We start from the raw sequence: 22,271 nt of genomic DNA, 5'->3' as shown, positions 1-22,271 counted from the left end.
GTGTTCTGTAATGGGTGTGGCCAGGTTGAAGGGGTGTCAGCCACAATGGTCACAGCTACCAGCTCTTCCTCTTGGAGGAGAGAGGTGCCCAGAAAGGTGAGCAGAAGTGTGCAAAACATCTTGAGGCCTAGATAGCGAGTAGGAGACATACTGTCATTCTTGCCTGTATTTCACAGGCCAAAGCAAGTTACATGACCAAGTTCAGCATAATGGGGCAGGGATATATTTTCTACCTCTAGGAGAAGAATCTGTAATATCATATAGCAAAGGACATTGATGCAGAAAAAAAGAATTGAAAACAAATATCTATTGCTAAAGAATAAATTATCCTTAAAATAGCGAATATTTATTACCCCACAGCATCTGTGGGTCAGGAACTCAATCACAGCTCAGCAGGGTACTCTGGCTCTGGGTCTCCACCAGGCTGCAGTCATCTGAGGCTGCAGGATGCGCTTTCCAGCTCACTCCCACGGTTCTTGGCGGACTCACTTCTCCATGTGGGCCTCTCCAAAGCCTGCCTGAGTGTCCTCGAAATTTGGCAGCAGGCTTCCTCCAGAGTGAGCGATCCAAGAGAGAGAAAGACAGCCCAACTCTGAAGCCACAGAATCTTTTAACTGCAACTTGCAAGGGATATACCACCACGTCTTCTGTCTTCTCTTGGTCACAGAGACCAAGCCTGAAACCTGGTGACAGGGGACAGACAACTGTTTGAAAACCAGGAGGCAGGTATCACAGCTCTGATTTTAAAATATCTTAGTTATCCTCATAAACTGCTGACATGTTTCCACATTTCAGTACTACTATCTCTAAACCATCGTTACGAACACAGGGCAATAACAGTTGCACTAAATCCTTCATCAAATCAGGTTAACTTTTACACCAAAAAAAATAGTAGCCATAAATGTCAGTGTCCATGATTTTTTCCCTTTTGGCTTTTATACATACTGTCTTCGTGTCCGTAAGTATTCTTCACACCAGCACATACCCATTCCCATTCGTTCTGCATCCTCTAACCAGCCAGGTGAATTCTCAGGTGTACCTTTTTCCATGAAGTCTTTTGCAGCCACTGGACACCTGTGAGGTTATCCCCTACATTGCCCACAGCATTCTGTACCTACCGCCATTAAAAGCCTTTAACTTACTATAGAGCATCTGTTTTCTTCTCCGTCTCCTTCACTAGACTGTAAGATTTCCAGGGTCCAATATTTATATAATAGTGACTCGATAAATCTTTGAAGAACAGCTAAAAGGCAGTACAGGAGGAATGGGAAGAACGCAGGGCCAAATCCTGACCGATTTTCAGGGAGTTGTTTCCTTGCTATCTGCTGGTCAAGCACCTCCTAGGTGCCATGCAGTGGTTAGATGCTTTTATAGTCATTATCTTAATTCATCCTCTTGATAATCAAGTAAATGAGACAATTTGGGAAGGATTCAGTTTTCAAGCTCAGCAAAGATAGGTAACTTTCCCAGCAAGTGTTAAAACCATCATTGATGCTTGCCTTCCAAAGCCATGATTTTCTCCACTTCATACAGTCTCTGTAGGGAAGAGCTGATGGCTTCCACTGTACTAAACATGCAGTTCTTAGTACAGTTTTCTCCTTTAGTGAACTTGCTAGGTCAGTCCCTCAAAAGTGTTCCTTAGGGCTGCTGTCCCCAACCCACAGGCCATGCACTGCTACCAGTCTGTGGCCTGTTAGGAACCAAGATCACACAGCAGGAGGTGAGCAGAGGATGAGCAAGCAAAGCTTCATCCATGTTTACAGCTGCTCTCCATCGCTGGCATCACTGCTTGGGCTCTACCACCTGTCAATCAGCAGTGGCATTAGATTCTCCTAGGAGCACACACTCTTCTGTAAACGGTGCATGTGAGGGATGTAGGCTGTGTGCTTCTTATGGGAATCTACTGCCTGATGATCTGAGCTGGAGTTGAGGCAGTGATGCTAGCACTGGGGACCAGCTACAAATACAGATTAACAGCATCTGTTGAGCACTCAGAGACCATAATAAATCTATTGCTTGTGGACTCGTATCAAACCATCTGCCCCCACCTTGGGTCCATGTAAAAATTGTCTTCCATGAAACCCGTCCCCAAAATGTTGGGGACCACTGCCTTGGGGCATTCCCTGACTGACCTCTTCATTTGTGCCTTGATTAGGGCTATAGACCCTGCACCTGGGAAAGCTCCCAAGCCCTCCCTTTTTCTAAGAAGGCAAGTTGTGTCCAGAGGGGTAGGCAAAGAGGAGACGGGGAAACCAAAGCCCTTCAGGCAGGCATAGTCCTGCACAACTTCCTGCTGTCCATGGCATTCACTCCAGACATCCATCACTGGAGCCAGGCACACAGCCCTGTGTGGTTTGACATTTAAAGGTCACAACTCCGAGGAAAGTTGTGAGGAGGAAATGAATAGTCTATATCAAAGCATTAAGAATTCTTTGAGAGAAGACCAATGTGTAAATTCAAGATAGCATTCGCACATTGTTGAAAAGTCATTATTTGTGTTAATTTATTTCTAAACAGTCAACCTGGGTACACATATATACACACATAAAAACACACAAAATACTTTCTTTTTTTTTTTTATTTTTAGACAGAGTCTCACTATGTCACCCTGGGTAGAGTGCCGTGGTCTCACAGCTCACAGCAACCTCAAACTCTTGGGCTTAAGTGATTCTCTTGCCTCAGCTTCTCAAGTAGCTGGGACTACAGGCACACACCTCAGTGCCCAGCTATTTTTTGGTTGCAGTTGTTTAGCTGGCCCAGGCCCGGTTCAAACCTATCATCCTTGGTGTATGTGGCTGGCGCTGTAACCACTGTGCTACGGGCACCGAGCCCCACAAGATACTTTCTGTGTTTAGAAAAATTACAACTTTGATCATGTCATGAATGTGGAGAGGAATTGTGGCACTCTTGTCTTTTTCTCCTCCGCACCTCCCACCCCCACAGTGCTAAAAGCCCGGTAGGTATCCTTCTTTGTCTTTTTCTCTCTGCTCACATGCACACTCTTACATATCCTTGGGGGGACGGGGGGGTCATTGCTTATTTAACCATAACAGAAATCATATTATACAAGCTTTTCAGCATTATGCATTTCTCACTTGACTATACTGCATAGAAATTCCCCCACGTCAAATGGTACAGTTCCAACTTATTCTTTTTAAAGTTGCTCAATATGTTATGATGTGGATGGGCTCAAAATTCTTAATTCATTCCCCTCTTGATGGACACTTACTTGTCCCTGGACTTTTTTTTAGCACTACAAATAAAGCTTCAATAAGATTTATAGACACAGCTCCAGATTTCAGAGTTTTGCTTCTGTAGGCCCAGGAAAGGGATGCCTGGTTCAAAGAGAATATGTATGTTGGCTCTCAGAAAAAATGACCAGTCTAATCAGATTAAGGTGATAGCTCATGATTGCTTTGAAAGGATGAGTGCATTTCCCCAACTACTAGTGAGGATAAGCATTCCTTCAGGTCTGTGTTACCATTTTGATTTTTTCCCTAGTGAATTTATTTTTCATATCCTTTGCCTTATTTTTGTTGGGTGGTTTATCTTTTTCTTTACTATTTTATGAGAGGTGTTCAATTATTATAGACAAAAATCTTGGGCAGTGCCCATAGCTCAATGGGTAGGGCACCGGCCACATACACCCAGTCTGGAGGGTTCAAATCCTGCCCAGGCCAGCTAAACAACAATGACAATTGCAACAAAAAATAGCCAAGCATTGTGGCAGGTGCCTGTAGTTCCAGCTATTTGGAAGGCTGAGACAAGAGAATCACTTACACCCAAGAGTTTGAGGTTGCTGCGAGCTGTAATGCCACAGCACTCTACCGAGGACAACATAGTGAGACTCTGTCTCAAAAAATCTTGGTTTGTTTTCTACTTTGAAGCTATTTTTTATATTTATTATTTGTTTCTTTTCTTTTTTTTTTTTTTTTTGTAGAGACAGAGTCTCACTTTATGGCCCTCGGTAGAGTGCCGTGGCCTCACACACAGCTCACAGCAACCTCCAACTCCTGGGCTTAAGCGATTCTCTTGCCTCAGCCTCCCAAGTAGCTGGGACTACAGGCGCCCGCCACAACGCCCAGCTATTTTTTGGTTGCAGTTTGGCCAGGGCCGGGTTTGAACCTGCCACCCTCGGTATATGGGGCCGGCGCCTTACCGACTGAGCCACAGGCGCCGCCCTATTATTTGTTTCTTGATACTATTTATGGTCTCCTTTAACTTCATCATTATTTATGTGCAAAGCCTCTCGTTTTCTTGTCTCAATTAAGAAAATGTCTTAAATGATTCATGACATTTCCTTTACATGATTATATTTTGTTGTATCATTTTTTGCATTGGTGCTTTTAACCCATCTGAAATGTATTTTATTTTTTATTTATTTATTTTTTTTTTGGCCGGGGCCGGGTTTGAACCCACCACCTCCGGTATATGGGGCCAGCGCCCTACTCCATTGAGCCACTGGTGCTGCCCTAAAATGTATTTTATTTTTGACTATGATTCAAAATAACAAGACAGATTCTAATTTTATCTTTACCCAGATGAAGAAAGAGATGTGCCAACACCATCTAAACCAAAATCTCTCATTTTCTTACTGAATCACCTTTGTACCATTGGAAATCCTCACATACGTTAATATTGTTTTGTAGTTTCTTTAGTCCATTGTGTTGGTCTATCTCTCTATTCCTATGATAACTGCATATTTATATGATTAGAAATTGCTTTGCAAATCCAACTCAGTATAACCCATCCCCCTTCTTTTTAGGCACACTTTTCTAGCTATTTTTGGACACTTACACTTCTATATGATATTTAAAATTATTTTATCCAACTCCAAAAGGAAAATCCTACTGAGATTCTCTTTAAAATTTGATTAAATTTTTACATTAGTTTTAGGAAATTTTACTTGCAATTCTAAGCCTTTTCAGAATTTCAGTATGTCTTCGTAAGTCTTTTATAATTGTTCTTGTTACTAGAATGGAATATTTTCTATGTTCATTTTAGGTGCTTATGGTAATAAAGGGAAAAAAGGTAATGGTGTGTATGTATTTATTTATGAATAGCCACTCATATAATTCTTTTATTACTTCTAGTAGTTCTTACTATACACCGCTTTTCTAAGTATAAAATTACAGATTAGCAGAAGAGATTATTTTATCTCTTCTTTTCCAAAATTTATACAGATTTTTTAAAATATTGCATTCACTAGAATCCCTAAGCAAATATTAAGAAGACTGATGAACAGGCAAGTCCATCTAGATTTTTAACTGGAATGGTTTAGCAAGGTTGTATTATTTTATGATTTTATTTTATGCTTTTGGAAAAGGATTTCCGAACTGACTAGGACCTCATTTCTCACACAGACTTCGCTTGCTCAGGGCTGCCCAGGGATCCTCAGGGAACAGCACCTTGCTGCTTTCCCGTGGGCCTGTGAGGAGGGCAGTGTAGGAGGGGAGGTGATGGGGGGAGGAGTAATGCACCAGAAGTGATAGGAGTGCTGGCAAAGGGTGCTTTGAGGAGCACAGCGCAGGCTACAGGAAGGCATCGGCCGCACTAGTGAGAAACACTCCACCTGCCACCAACTCACCAGGCCCTCACCTCCCCCATCTGCAACATCAGTTACTTCCAATTTTTCCCTTCAGTTCATCCCAGATCCAACTTCTCATTCCACATCCCTGGACATGGAAAGCCCAGCCTCCTGTCAGCTCTCCATGGGCTCTCCCTTCCACCATCCTCGGGACGCCTGGGTCCCACCTCCTCTTCTAAGTGACATCCACAGGTCCCACTATTGACCACTGACCAAAGATAAACTGCTGCGGTCACAGACACTTTACTACAAACACTAGTATAATATTACCTGGCCACTCAGGCACTGAACACAAAGATCATTAACTTTTTTTTTTTTTTGAGACAGAGTTTCACTTTGTCACCCTCGGTAGGGTGCTGTGGCGTCATACCTCACAGCAACCTCAAACTCTTGGGCTCAGGTGATTCTCTTGCCTCAGCCTTTTGAGTAGCTGGGACTACAAGCACCCGCCACAACACCCAACTATTGTTAGAGACAGGGTCTCGCTCTTGCTCAGGCTGGTCTCGAACCTGTGAGCTCAGGCAATCCACCTGCCTTGGCCTCCCTAGAGTGCTAGGCGTTAACTTTCATTACAGAATTCAATCCCCAGGATCGGGGTTGCTCAACATTGGGACTATTGAAATTTAGAGCTGGGTCCTTCTTTGTTGTAGGGGCTGTTCTGTGTGTTGTATGATGTTGAGCTACATTCCTGGCCTCTACTCACCAGATGCCAACAGCATTTCCCTTGCGTGTCGTGACAGCTAAGAATGTCTGCAAACATTCCCAAATGTCCCCTGGTGGTTAAGGGGTGGTGGAGGGGGCAAAGTCCCGTAGAGAAAGAACCACTGCCCCAGACTATATAACCTGAAGCGTGATCCCCAGCATTGCCTGAGTATCAATCAGATCATTTGCAAACCATTGCCTATAAATTGAAGCATCTGCCTTTGTCACTTTCAATTTGGAACTTACTTGAAACTACTGCTTCTTTCCACTATTCAAAGAGATTTCAATGCCTATGGCTTGCTTCTCTTGACTGGCAGTCACCCAGGCCTCTTGTTAAAGGATGACAGCTCAGAGATCATGAAAGTTAAATTTTGTATGTGTTGCACCGGGGTCAGTTTGCACCAATGTTGCCTATTTTTAGTTGTGAGAGTGGGATCATTTTTATTTAGCTTGCTGATGTATCACTCAGCATGAAGCTCCATGTACTTTGGTTCCTACTGACCATGGATATAAAATATGTGCAGCTTTCAGAATTGCAATTTTCAAAAGGAAATTAGCTTTCCCCTGAGCAGCCTGACCACTGAAGTTTGGTTGATGACATCCCAGGAAACAAACTATAAACAAACTCTTGACTTTAAGTTGGAGCTATTTATAGGCAAGGAATGATTTTCAAGTGGGTAGTTCAAGGGGAAAAACAAGCTGAGAAAAGTCAGCAAGGAAACTCCCGTTTCACCCAATACCTTGAAGTGAGGAACTGCAGGGCCATTCGGGAAATGGAAAGTTTGTATCACCATTACTAATGGAGGAATGATGTTTCGGTGAATTTCTACCTTGTCAAAGATGCCAACCCATTTTATATGATGCAACCACAGGTTCAGTTTAAGATAAAACCCAAAGACATATCCTTAAGATCTAAGGAAACAAAGGGATTTCAACCAGTATTTGGAAACATCGATCAGATGACATGTATCCTAGCAACAAGGATGCTGATGTAAGGCCATCTGCTGAGAAGGAGAGAACATGAGTTTCCCCACTCTGTGACTGCTGGTGGAGGTCTGTCTGTGCATGTGAATGCAAAGGCCCCGCCCCCCACATTCTGAAAAGTGTCATGTGGCTGCTGCTTTTATTCCTCCCCCCCCCCCACCAGGAAAATTCAAAAAGCTTGAATGGCCCTTGGAGGAAACAGCAAGCCAGGACAGGAGATGGGGCTTCAAGCAGCCCAGACAAGGAGGCAGCATCCTAAAAGGGGCAATCTGGTGGGCTCTGCAAAGGCAAAGAGAGGCTCTTCAAGAAGTGCATGCGAAAGCCAAACAGCTTTTCCAGGCTGTTCTCTATGGCTTCTGCGATTCCAGGTTCTGTGGTGCCTAACTTCACAGGAACTTTGGACAAAGCGCAAGGCAAAGAGCAACAGGTGGTTGACGGGAAAAGTGTGGCCCTTTTCTCCCAGGGAACGGGGATAAACCCTGCTCTCTTTTAAGAGGGCCATGATCTGAGCATCTAAAACCTATATGTAAGATACATAGATATTATTACTCTTGATCAAGGCCAGAAAAAGTTTCTGTAAAAAATGTAAGTGGTACATGTTTTAGGATTTGCTGGCCACACAATCTCTGTTACAATTATTTAATGCTGCCAGTGTAGCACCAAAACAGCCCTAGACAATATGTAAAAGGATGGATATGGCCATTCTGTAGCCAAATAAAACTTTATTTACAAAACTAAACAGTAGGCCAGATTTAACCCATGGGCCAACTACTGATCTTCTCTTTTTTTTTTTTTTTTTGAGACAGAGTCTCAAACTATCACCCTGGTAGAGTGCCGTGACATCACAGCTCACAGCAACCTTAAACTCTTGAGCTTAAGCAATTCTCTTGCTTCAGCCTCCAGAGTAGCTGGTACCCACTACAACACCTGGCTATTTTTTTGTTGTTGTTGCAGTTGGCATTGTTGTTTTAGCTGGCCCAGGCCAGGTGTGAACCCGCCAGCCTTGGTGTATGTGGCTGGCACCCACTGAGCTACCCACTGAGCTATGGGCACTGCCCCAACTACTGATCTTGATCAAACACTCCTAATTCTCCCTGTCTAGAAAGGCCACTGCTTCTGGCCTGTCTGGTCCTAACCTAGTTCAAGTCCTCATCTTCTCTCTTAATGGCTCTTCCTAACTCCTCTTTCTTTTCTCCAACAAATATTTTCCATCACTGACAATATTACCCTCTTAGAATATATGATTAGCCTATCAATCCCCACCTGAAAAGCTTTCCATAGCTCCCCAATGCTTAGAGTAAAAAATTCAAATCCCTCTCAAGTCCCTCCCCGCACCGAGTAGACTAGGGAGGGACACCACTCACCAAAGGTGCCAGGCAATCGCCTGCCTCCAATCGCCTGCCTTTGACAAGACACAGTCCCTACCCCTCAGTCCTTCTCATTCTTACGCAGTCACTTCAAATTCACTTTCCCATGAAGCCTTTTTTTTCTGTCTATACTAAATGATTTGGTCCCATCAGGGAGTTCCCAGAGAACGGATTTTATCTCTCTTAAACAGTGTTGAATCCCATTTGTTGCCCAATTCAATAAATCACATGCTTCTTGACCATTCCTTGTTTATCTTTATATATGAGGCAATATGTTCAATTTGATCATTTCATTATTCATCCATTCACAGATATGTTTTGCAATGCTCTCAGTGATGGATAAATAGCCATATACTAGGTGGTGTCCCTGCCCTTAGGCTAGGGAGGAAAGACAGGTATAAACAAATAAACGAACCAATATATTAAAGCACTTCAAATAAAGATAAATGTCATTAAAAAAAAACAAAACACAGACCTGGGTACAGTGGCTCATGCCTGCAGTCCCAGCCACTCAGGAGGCTAAGGCGGGAGGATCATCACTTGAGCCCAGGAGTTTGAGGCTACTGTGAGCTAAGCTGACACCGCTGCTACCTGGGTGACTGACGGAGCAAGATCCAGCCTCTTAAAAAAAAAAAAAAGAAAGAAAGAAAGAGACTTTACCTAACAAATGCAATCAGTGTAACCTGGCTTATTGTACCCTCAATGAATCCCCAACAATATAAATCAATAAATAACATAAAATAAAATAAAGAAAGAATAAGAAGAATACCACAGTGTAATTTTTTTAAAAGGGTGAGAGTTTAGTGAGGGGCAAAGCTACTTTTCCTAGGAAACAGGGAACACCTCTCTGAGGAGCTGGTTTTTGGACTGACACTAAGTGTCAATGATGAATTGAATATTGAATGATGAGAAACAAACACTTACACAGCTCCCACAAAGCAAGCACTTTTATGGGCCCCTAGAATGAAGGACACATGGAAATATTCCTGTAATTTAATAAATTATAACACAGTCGTTAAAAAAGAATGAAGTAGGAATATCTACAGGTGTGTCTATGAAATGACATCCAAAACACAGATATCTATAAGAGGTAAAAATTTTTAAATTCTACAATTTTGTAATGTATGTTTTCATTTTTGAAATCAAAAACACTCATATATATACACATAATAATCTCTGCCCAAGAGAGTTCTGGAAGGATATACAGTGACAGTAAAGAATGGCAGTTTCTAGAGATCATGCTGAGAGATTATCGTAATACTTTTGCTGTCCATTTTACTCCTTTCTGTGTAGTTAGGAATTTTTACAATAAGCTTCTATAAGTTTGCAGAAACAATCAGTTTCTCATGGAAAAAAGCAGATTTCTTTTCATAAAGCTGCCTTCAATTTTTTTTAGTCTGTAACTTATAGGTAAATTTTCCCTGACATACTGGGAGAAAAGGCTTCTCTATTTTCCTCATGCACATTGAATCTTTTATTTCTCCCCACACTCTCCTCTTCAGGACCCTGGACTTTCACACGTGCGCGCGCGCGCACACACACACACACACACACACACACACACACACACACAACTCATAGAGGGCATCATTTTGACATACCACAGTGCCCGAGGCGTGATTAAGATCACTATTATAAACAGGCCAGGTCTCCAGAAAAAACACAGGACACCAGTTAAATTTGAGCTTCAGATAAGCAGTGAATACCCTCTTCATGTATGACTTTCCCAAATCCTGAATACTAAAAAATTATATGAAAAAGTTACTCTTTGTTCCTTTGAAAGTCAAATTGAACTGAGTGTCCTGTTTTGTTTTGGCCAAATCTGGCAACTCTAAAAAATAGGCACATGTCCTGAATGAAAGATGCTAAAATCCTGGGTGAAAAACATTCTATCTTCTCCACAAACACTGTCCACTGAGTGGGAAGAATAACTCCAAGTCGGTGCATTTTTTTCCAGACCTTGACTGTCAACATAGTCAAACATCGTCCATGGCCCCCCTTCCACCGCCTTCTCAAGGACATTTCTACACACGATAAGGCTTGACTGTGTGCTTTCATATTCATTCTACTGTCTCTGCTCAAGCCTTGCTTAGAGCACCAAGCAGAGCAAGCCTGCCAGTGCCTTATCCTCACGCAGGCCCACGTTGGCATTGTGACCAGAGCTCTGCTCTTCGACAGTGGTACTCAGTTTAGAAGCACTTCAGAATCAAACAGGCCCAAGCCTCCACTCCAGGTGAATTAATTCAGACTCTCCAGCAGTGGGGCCTAGGTGAAGTGCAGCCAGCATCATAAAAAATTACCTCAACCCCCAGGCCTCCTGTACCCCACCCCAAGGGTTTAAGCTCCATTAAATGGTACTTCACAAGTTTTCTACACACACCGGTAAGCTTGGAATGCTGTTACAATGCAGTTACTGATTCCACAGGTCTGGAGAGGGTCTGAGAGACCACATTTATAATAAGCTCTTGGGTCCTGTAAGAAAACACGCTTGGTATAGCAAAGCCATTGAACAAAAGGACTAAACCAAAACCATTGCCACCTTTTACTTTACAATTCCTGTAACAGGCAAAGTAAATATTGTAATGAGAGAGGTAATAAAAACTTTCTTTGGATCCACAGTAGTCCTAAGATGAGCACCATATGTGCACTCCCATTTCAAGTGGCAACTTCTCTGGATTCATCTCTCACCCGTAGGAAGCTAAACAGAAAATAACATCAGTTCAAGTTTTAGCAGACACGATTTTTTTTTTTTTTTCAGCCAGGAATAGTCAGAAACTTCAGGCTAAAAACCTCCTGCCTAAGGGTCACAAAATCCTTACAAATTTGCCAGGCTTAGCTGTGGAATAATTTACAACTATATAAAAATAGGGGCAATAACATCTTAAAGCAATGGCTGCGTGATCTACCTGGGGAGAGGGAAGTGGGCTAGATGGACTCAGAGGGGCCCAACACTGCTTCCCAGAACAGCCTGGGCTGGCTTTCCAAGGAAAGTTTCTATATTGCAATGGGCAGGAGTTCACCTACATTCTAGTCTGAATCTCTATTTTCCCACTGAACAGATCTGTGACCTGGAAAAAGTTATGCCACCTCCCGTAAGCCTTAGATTCCTCAGGTATTCTTCCCAAAAAAGAAACACAAATGGACATGTAGACGAGGTTATATATAAAGTATTTAGTTAACGCTGTGCCTGGTGCGTTTGTAACACTGAATCTTAGCTGTTACGTGTGTTATCACCGGTCCTCCTACGTCTCTAAGTTAGACGGAAATACTAGCCTTGGTGCCACTTACAGGGAGAAGCTGCACTGCTGCATTCAATACCGTGCACAGATCCAAGTCCTGATGCCCTCTAGGCTGGCTTTTGGTTCCAGCCCATGTAAAGGACAATTGGAGCCCACAAAGAAATGCAATAATAGTCACACCATTGTCTGCCCACATGAAAATGAATATAGCTTGAAGGAAAACGAAGTCCAGCAGATTTTTTCCCACTTCATGGAAAGGGAAGTTTGTCTTGTGACCACACCTACTTCCTTTTGAGACCAGGGAGAGAGACCTGAGGACACTGGAGTTGCTCTGTGTACCCTCTGTCAGGGCAGAGACTCACAGTGTGGTGCTATTAGCGAGGTCTGCAAATGGTAGGGGAGAGGAGCCAGTGAAGGAAAAAGTGCCATAGGTTTTTAATATGGATGAGAAGCTGCCTGTGTTCTTCTAAGCAAACGAAAAATGAGAAAAGCAAGGGATCCAAACGTCTTTCCAGGTGGCCTCTGGATACATGGGTAAGTGGTAGAGGCTACAATCATTCTGAGCCACGTTTCAGTGCAGAGCCTACTAGTGCCAAGTCTGGCTGCGGAGTGACCATCTCTGACTTGTTTCAAGAAAAAGACAAAAAAAAAGTAAAAATAGCAGATAACCCTTGAAATTCCAGTGTCAGCCTCAAAGAACAGTTTCCAAAGATGAAGAGTGGGTGGACTTCCAGAGACACAGATTTAGATTTCTAACTTTAGCCTGAACTTTCTGAAGCTTCTCAGCAGTATCAGGAAAAAGATTTGGTGTGAAGCAGGCTAAGAATAGCAGCTCAAATCAGACTGTGGAATTAGATGAGTTTCAATCAGTCATGTGTCTCCCAGTCTCTTCCCTTCCTCCCCAGCCTCAATGGGACACAAACACCCATAATGCTGGAGAGCTGGAGCTGTAAGAGACGGAGCTACACCCAGACTGGCAGTGAGGAGACAGTTATTGAATGATTAGGACGTGTAGGCCTTCTGCTAAGCACTCACAAAGATGGATTTATTTAATACCCCAATACAAGGAGTGCCTCCAACTTTACAAATGGGAATATTAATACTTAGAGGTACCAAGCTTTCAAGTTCCAAATACTACTGTACAATATTTGGGAGATTTCAGAAGTTTAAATCTCATAATTATGTAATGTATGGGGACAGTTCAACATTTAATAGTTGGAACGGGCAAATACCACTAAAATTACACTAATTTGGTCGATTGCAACGAAGGATGAAAAGTGGATTTTTATTGAACTCTAAATGTAGGCATGTTCATCATACAATTATCACATTAAGGGAGGTATTTGGTACTAACTAAATTAATTTAGTACCAACTAAAGTTATTCCAAGGTCAACCAGTTGGTTAGGTGGTGAAGCTAGAAAAAGAACAAAGCAGTGCAGGGAAATGAAAAGAAAAGTGGAAAGAACTAGAAGACCAAGCACCTTGATGGGGAGTAGAGACCTTAGAGCATAGCAAATACTAGATAGAAAAAGCATAGAAAATGAAGTTAAATAATGGGAGGCAGGGGGATGTTTTCCCTCTCTTTTAGAAATAGAGATTTCTTACACTGCAGCAAGGACAAAGGATTTAGGTTAGATACAAGAAGAAGAAAAAACTTCTGGATTGCAACCTTGTGTGACATACGTATTCATTGTTAAGAGACAATGAGAAACCTTCTAAGTTAATTTTAAAGGGAAGTGGAGGGTGGTTGTATGCTTCTCTAGGTGTATTGAACAGAACACCAGTCCTTTAAGATATTCATGAGTATGAGGAAATATTGTGCTAAATAGAGTTAAGCAAGTTTCTTTACTGGAGCAGCCCTAGGAGCTCTATTAGCCAATATATGCTTCTAATAGGGGAATGTAATTGGTGGTGTTTCCCAAACTTATCTGACCAGCACCCTTTTACAAATATACTTGGGGAAAGTCTGGGGTTTTCTAAGATGATTTGAGGGTGGAACTTCCTGGAGTCTAGGGATGGACCCCTGGCTCCTCAAAGCGCAGTTCATGCACTTTGTCATCAGTATGAGCATCACTTAGGAGCTTGTGAGAAACGCAAACTTGCAGCCCCACCCCAGACCCACAGAACGAGAACCTGCCTCCCTACAGCACCTCCTGATGATTTACATGCCCATGAAAACTTGAGATGCTCAAAATTTCCCCAAGCATCAGGATCTGCTTACACAAAAAATTCTGTACAACTGCAGCCCTAACATTAGCTGTCTGCTGCATAACAAGCCAGCCCCAAATTTACTGTGCCTTGAAACTCAATGGTTTCTTTGTTAAGATTTCATAGGTTGGCTTGGCTCAGTTGGTAGGTTCTTCTGTTCCAAGTGGCATGGACTGAAGTCAATCACTGGGCTGCATTCATGGCCTGGACATACAATATTTCACTCACATATCTGGTGCCTCAGTGTTTCTCCATGAGGATTCTATGCAAGGATTGCTAAGGCTTGGGCTTTTGTATACTATAGGGTTCTTCCATGGCAGCTGGTTTCTAAGGGAAAAAAACAGATGCTGGCAATTCTATTAAGGCCTGGGCTTGAAAGTCCTAGATACCACTCCTGCTGTATTTTACTGATTATCTAAAACAAACCATAAGAGCAATTAGATTCAAGGAGAGGAAAAATGATTTCCACCTCCTGATGGATGAAGTGGCATGCACATATAGGGAGAAGGGAAGGGTGGTGGCCTCTTCGGAGACTACCTATCATACTGCCCCTTTTGGGTAAATTTAGACACTATGCATGATCCCTCCCTAAACTCTTAAGTGCTCCAATATGTATCCTGGATGGGCCCTTCCTCCAAGGTAAACAGGTACTTTAACCCATTTTACAAAGGAAAGGGATGTCCTGTCCATGAAATGTCAGTGCCAGGGGCCTGGAGAGATAGGTCAGGTCTCATCGTTAACACCAACCAAACTATTCTAAATATACTATGTACCAGAAACCTAGTTCTGCGAAAGTAGCAGTATATAGTATCATGCAGGTATAAGACTACTCTCTGTATGATTTCTTATCGTTCTACTGGTAGGAAACAGACACTAAATTAGCAAACCATGAAATAAACTCAATAATTTTAAAAAGTTATCAGGGGTATGAATAAAATAAAACACAGTGATGTAAGGGAATTTCTAAGTTAATTTAAGTTAGGAAGTCAAGGAATGCTTCATGGAGAGAGTGAGACCCCAAGGTGGGGGCGGCTGTTCAAAAAGCTAGATCAGAGTGGCTGAGGGTGCTCTTGCAAAGGCTCCAAGGCAAAGACATGCCCTCACTGCTCCAGAGGCAGAAGGAAGGCCAGGGTGTCTGGTGCACATTCCCCAAATGGAGGCAGCCAGAGATAAGGTAGGAGAGGTGGCTGGGACTGGGTCTCCCCAGGACTCCGCAGGTCAGAGGAAGCATATCACATTACTTCCTAACTGCCATTAGAACCACCGGACAGTTTAATGCAGGAGGTGACTCAACTTGATTTGCATTTTTATAATACTGGCGTATGAGAAGCAGATTGTAGGGAGAGAAAAGAAGAAGCAGGGAGGCCAGGCAGGAGGCTAACGGAACAAAGCAGGTGGGAGGAGAAGGCACCTTACACGGGACAGGCCAGGCGATGGATTCTAGTCCTTTTCAATAGATCCTCCCACCAGGGAAATGCAGTCAGACATCCTCACAGCCCTGGGGCTTCCACTTGAAGAAATAGCTGTCTTAATTTAGGCTTTCACGGAGTCAAACATTGCTCCAGATCTCTTGTCTTTTTTGTTGCATTTAGGTGATGAAGTTGAGAATAAAATTTTCTTTAATGTCCTTTGGTATCTAGAAATATGGGACTGTGAGATACTTCTTTTCCTTCCTTAATCTTCCAGTGTCCTGGCCCAAAACCTAAATGGGTCAGAAGTTAGGTCTGGTCTGCAGCTACTACAGCAGAAATTGAATATAGTGCAGCAGTATAACTCCCGCAGCAGTTGATAACACCAGCTAATTAATATGAATTAACTCAGGTTGGGTATTGTGGTGGGTGCCTGCAGTCCCAGCTACTTGGGAGGCTCAGGCAGGAGGATACTTGAACTCAGGAGTTTGAGGTTACTATAAGCTAGGCTGACACCATAACCCTCTAACCAGAGTGAGAGTCTGTCTCAAAAAAAAAATTATTAAACATCTTCATTCGTGTTTCATATATTTTGGCAAGGTCATCCTCTCTAGCTGCTTATGATTCCTTTCTCCCCACTTGAGCCCAGAATGTCCAAAGATACCTCAGTCAGTCAGTGTGCACAGTCCCGTAACTACTGTGGAGTTGTGACTATGTGAAGTGACAAAGTTTCTATTTACTTTTTCTAAAGTATTATACTTTTAAGCCTTCACATGTTGCAGCTTCTGATGTTACTAACCATCATCATTTTCTGAGATCATCCCAATTTTTACATATTCTTTTCAATAAAGGTGAGACAAATGTATAACAAATTTTGTTTTTATATTTTTCTAGTTTCATGTATGGTCCAAAATCGGGGGGGGAGAAAGAAGAAGAAGAAGGAGGAGGAGGAGGAGGAGGAAGAGAATGAGGAGAAGGAGGAGAAAGAAGAAGAAAGAAGAAGAAGAAGGAGGAGGAGGAGGAGGAAGGAAGAAGAAGAAACTATTTGTCAAGCTCTGACTTCAATTTTTTTCCTAAAAACAATCACTGTTAATAATCTCTGCCCCTGAGAAAGTTGCAGTAGGTGTGAATAACTTCGTACATCACTGACTCCTTCAAAATAAAACATTTATTTTACAACATACCTACTATGTGTCAGGCCTATGCCAGGTGCACTCTAAGATGTTCTAATCAAGGAACAACATAATAAATGACCATTGTTCATAATTTCTTTCTACTGTATTGGGGAGAAGTTGTACCAAATAGCGCAGGTAAACTCTATGACAAGGAAAGAGTCTGGGAAAACAGAAGAATCTAGTAACACATAGCTTATTCCTGCCTTCATTTATTTCCCCCAAACCTCATTAAAGTCTGCAGCTAAGAGAAGAACAGGCAGTTAGGGGCCTCAGCCCCAATGCCCATTTATTCATGGGATGATAAGAGAAAAGGGGCTTGGTTTCCCCTAGGGCTCATCAGTGAAGGAAAAAATGACTTTGTCCTCCATATTCCTCTGGGAGCATGGAACAATCACGTGTTCATGCCCTGTGTTCCAGAAGCTGTTACTTACTCACTAAGACAATAGGGCTGGTTGTAAGCTGGGCAGATGGGGAGGGGTGAGACAAAGGTAGAGAGAAAAGAGGGAGAAAGGAGGGAGAGAGATAAACGTGAGAGGAGAGAAAAAATGGTTAAAGAGAGAGAAAAGCCATGATGTTAGACAATCCCAACACAGGAGTGAAAACTCATTGTTCCAATCCTCTCTTTAAACATGGAGAGACTGAGGCAGTGTGCCAGAGGTGGGACCAGGATCTAGCTCTTCTGATTCTCAGAGTTACTTTACATTTACTTTATTGCCTTGTGATTGTGTATATTTTAAGAAACTCTGTGACCAGGTATAACCAAGTCCTACATAGCACTTTGCACTGTGTGTAACTCTGTAAACATCAAATGACACTCAGGTGGTGATGATAGGAGCAATCACAGCAGTATTAACACAAAGCTTTCTTCAAGTCCTTGAGCTGATTTCAGTAAGGGAAAGTCAATGACAAGGGGAACAGCCAAGGTATAGAGCCCTGCAGAGACCTGGTGTGTATTTTTGTTCGGAACTCGCCTGGCTTTAGAGTTCTTTCTCCATGGGTTTTCTCCTTAAAAGCTGTCGTGTGGGAGGCAGGTAGCTGTCAGAACAAGAGGGTGATGTCTAAAAACTCGTGAAAGAATGGTTCTCAGGATTAATGGCACAGGCACTAATCTAACCAGGGGTAGCTCGTGGCTCAGGAACTGGAGGGTATGGGGGAGAAGGAAGCAGCAGGGAGGAAAAAGGGAGCCCTTATAGAATGGCCAGAAAAATCCAGAAGAGGAAGGGAAACACCTGGCATAGGGAATTTTATAAAACTCTGGTGAATAAACAAATAACTCAACCTCCTGCTCTATCTCATTTTTTTTTTTTTTAATTCCAGATTAAGGTGGAGAGTACATACAATCAGGTCACATTGTTTGTATGTATAAGGTAAAGTCTGAGTTGTAGTTGTGACCCACACCCAGGAGGTGGCCATATACCCATACATTGCATCCATTAGGTGGGAAGATACCAAACCCCCTCCCCCACCCCTTCTTGAATTTAATTGTATTTTTCTCTTGTGTGGGCCTGTAATTGTTAATCTGCTAGTTTCAACTTAGTATTGAGTACGTGGGATGCTTGATTTTTCATTCTAGTGATACTTTACCTTGGAGAATGATCTCCAAATCCTTCCAGGTAAATATAAAAGATACAAAGTCTCCATCTTTATGGTGGAATAGTATTCCATGGTATACATACACCACAGCTTATTAATCCCTTCATGCATTGATGGACACTTGGGTTGTTTCCATGTCTTTGTGATTGTGAATTGAGCTGCTCTAAACATATACATCCAGTGCAGGTGCCCTTATGGTAAAAGGAATTTTTTCTTTTCTAATAATAAGATTGTGGGATAAAACAAAAGATTTACTTTCAGTTCTTTGAGGATTTTCCACACTTTTTCCAAAAAGTCTATCCTATTTGCAGTCCTGCCAACAATGCACAAGTGTTTCCCTCTCTCCACACCCATACCAGCATCTGCAGCTTTCGGCCCTCACAATGTGGGCCATTCTCACTGGGATTAGGTGATACCTCAAAGTAGTTTTAATTTTTATTTCTCTGATGATTAGGGACACTGAGCATTTTTCATGTTTGCTTGCCATTTGTCCTCATGGGAAAAGATTCTGTTCACGTCTCTTGCCCAGATTTTAATGGGGTTGTTTGCTCTTTTCTTGTTGATTTGCTTGAGTTCTTTACAGTTTCCGGTTATTAGCCCTTTCTTAGATTTATAACATGTGAATATCTTCTCCCATTCTGAAGGTTGTCTATTTGCTTTGTTGATTGTACTCTTAGCTGTGCAGAAGCTTTTCACTTGATCAGGTCCCATTTATTTATTTTTGTTGTTGCTGCTCTTACCAATGGGGTCTTCTTCATAATTTCTTTTCATAAGCCAATAAGATTTGTAGGTTTTCCCACACTTTCTTCTAGGGTTTTTATAATTTCCTGTCTTAGATTTAAATCTTTTGTACATCTAGAGTCCATTTTTGTAAGAGGTAAGAGGTGTAGACCCAGTTTCAGTTCTGGCAGAACTCACTAACAAATTCTCTCAGCACCATTTATTAAATAGGGATTCTTTTCCTCAATATATGCTTTTGTTTGGTTAATTAAAGATCAGATAATAATATGAGGCTGGTTTCCTCTCTAGACTCTCCATTCTGTTCCATAGGTCTATGTCTCTATGCCAACACCAGGCTGTTTAAATCACTATAGACTTGTACTATAACCTGAGGTCTGGTAACATGATGCCTCCAGATTTGTTTCTATTTCATAGAATTGCATTGGCTATTCAGGGATTTTTCTGGCTCCATACAAAACAAAAAAGTATTTTTTCAATTTCTTCAAAGTATGACATTGATATTTTAATGGAGATTTCATTAAATTTGATGATCACTTTGGGCAGGTAGACATTTTAACAATGTTGATTCTTCCCAGCCATGAGCATGGTATGTTTTTCCATTTGTTAACATCCTCTGCTATTTCTTTTCTCAGTGTTTCATAGTTCTCCCTGTAGAAATCCTTCATGTCCTTCATTAAGTATATTCTAAGGTATTTCATTTTCTTTGAAGCTACTGTGAAGGGTCTTTTGTTTGATTCGCAGCTTGACTCTTGTTGACATATATGAAGGCTACTGATTTGGGAACATTGATTTTTTTTTTTCTTACCTGAAATGTAATTGCATTTCTTGATGACTTCCAGGAGTCTCATGGTTGAATCCTTGGGATTTTGTAAGATCACATCCTCCTGGTCTATCTCTTATAATGGTGATGGCACAGAGGAGAGGCTTGGATATACAAAATGCAAAGAAGAAAGAAAGAAGGAAGGAATGGAAGGAAGGAAGGAAGGAAGGAAGGAAGGAAGGAAGGAAGGAAGGAAGGAAGGAAGGAAGGAAGGAAGGAAAAATTAGAAAATAAAATAATCTGTCAGTTACTCTATTGCCTATGTGTCCAGTTTAAAGGAGAGCTATTTAAAAGCTAGGCGTATCCCTTTTGAAACTGTTAACTCCAAGGTTTAAATAACAAAGAGACAGGAACAAAGGAAAGCTCCACTGGGCACCACAATTGCTGTTCAAAAACTGACCTGTGCGGGCATAGCCCTGTGCAGCAGCTGAAACCATAACACATATGTCTAAAGAAAGCAAAGGAGTAAGGCTCACAGGAGGAGAAAAGGCAACTGGTCATAATTAGTTTTTATACTAAAAGGCAAACATTCTGGCATCCAAGCAAACAGAAAGAAAGGAAACCCAATTTTTAGTACAAAGAGAAATCCAAAAACTCGCTCTGATTGTTCTACAGCTAGTGGGTTTTATCCCATGGAAAATTCTACAAAGGCAGGGATTTCGCTGTACCTCCTTAGCAGATACATCTACAAGAACACATGTTCTGATATTCCTTGTGGCTAGTTGTCTATTCTCTGAGAGCCGATCCCCTGCAGATAGGACCCATGTCTATTTCATCATGGTAGTTTTCACAGTATAGATCTTGGTGGTTTGCACAGAGAGGCATTCTGTTTGTTGAATGACTCATTGGGGAGGAAGACCATTTTCATAGGCTTTCTACAAGGTCACACATCTCTCCCCCACTCAATCCATCCTTTTCTCCAAAGCCATATTAACTTCTGTAATGTGTCTGGATAAGCCATTATCTCCTCTCACAACCGTCCATGGTTCCCCAGTTTTGTCAATCCAGCATCACTGGCTGATGCTCCAGTCAATACACCAGCCTTGTCTCACACTGTTTCCCTTTAAACACCCTCTGCCTGAACTGTTTTCTAATTCCCAAATATTCTCCATACTTCTTTCAGTTCTGTACCTTCAATCCAGCTGCCTGGAAGAACAGCAGTGGGAATACCAGACTAAAAGCCTGGACACTTGGCTTTAAATCCCACCCCCCAGCTGTGTGACCTATGGCAATTTTTTCAACCACTGAGTCTCATTTCCCCATCTGTAAAATTACAGAGCTACTCCACAGTATCATAGAGATAAAACTTGATAACATTATAAAAGCACCAAGCATAGTAGGTACCCAATAAATGTCAGTCCCTCTTTTTATTATCCTTCAAATTTGAACACAAATGTAACCTACCTCCTTGTTACTGCAGGCAGAGGAGCCTCTCCCTCTCCTGAACCAAGCAACTACTTGTAGGAGAATATTTTTGCAACAGTGAGGGAGGTGCCATCTCCAGGTCAGCCAAGTACAACTTTGAAGCAAATGAGCTGGCAGGGACGTGGTCACATGTCCTCAGACATAGGTCCTTACACATTATAGGATCAGATCTCCTGTGTGATGGATAAGGAAATTGGATTGTACTCCTCCCTTTGGCTCTTTCCTTTTCACCATGCTGTAGATTAAAGCCAACATTCAGTACAATGACCAGATGCATAGGAGTGTCCTGGGCTGGGACTAGAACTGGAATGGCAGGCCAAAGCACTTCTTCATGAGTGCCTCATGCATTGCCTTGTTTTCAGACAAGGATGCATGTTTCCTCACCCCACACATATTGGGCTCCTACTCAGTGTTGGGTTCACACCCAAAAGGAGGATATTCAAGGGTCTAGGACAGACATCCCTCCACCTTTAAGATTCACAATTTACCATAATAGTCATGTGTTCAAATAATTACCATACAGCAGGGGAACTGTGTCCACAGCACTGGAGGAGCACCACAGGATGAGGTAGTGCCCCTGGAAGAGCATAAACATCTTCACAAAGATGGAAAAAGAAGACTTAGGTGAATGACCAACTCATTCCGTAGACAAGCATGACAAAGGGCATTCCTACTGGTCATTTATTTTCATTCTCCATATAGACAACTGCAATAGTGTACACTGGAGCTGATCTGCACACCTGTGCCCACTGGTGACTCTCTTCTCCTCACAAGGGATGACACGGCTCTATGAAAGGCAACCAAGGACTGTCCTGATCTGTGCCTGAGGCAGGGATATTTTTTGACCCAAATGCCAGTTACTCAGTATCTTCCCTAATTTGTTTTACATCGATCATTTCCAAGTGCTCTCCATTACCTCCTTTACTGCTGGGATTAAGATGGGCCTAGAGAAGAGAAAACAGAAGCTCAAATATGGACAGTTTGATCCAGAAAAAGAAAGAGACAAAAAGAAAAAGACAA

General features: G+C 42.2%; 1 long non-coding RNA gene across 1 annotated transcript; it reads right to left on the bottom strand.

Moving 5' to 3' along the window:
* Nucleotides 1-345: 345 nt before the first annotated feature.
* Nucleotides 346-21,309, bottom strand: LOC128589241 (uncharacterized). The gene is made up of 3 exons (XR_008380872.1): nt 21,231-21,309; nt 9,116-9,261; nt 346-683 (listed from the first exon to the last, which is right to left on the bottom strand). It is a non-coding gene; the product is annotated as an uncharacterized LOC128589241 (long non-coding RNA).
* Nucleotides 21,310-22,271: the final 962 nt, after the last annotated feature.

Source organism: Nycticebus coucang, chromosome 6 (assembly GCF_027406575.1).
Source record: "Nycticebus coucang isolate mNycCou1 chromosome 6, mNycCou1.pri, whole genome shotgun sequence".
Lineage (NCBI taxonomy): Eukaryota > Metazoa > Chordata > Mammalia > Primates > Lorisidae > Nycticebus > Nycticebus coucang.
Note: the sequence above shows the minus strand (reverse complement) of the source record. Positions and strands in the feature narration are given on the sequence as shown.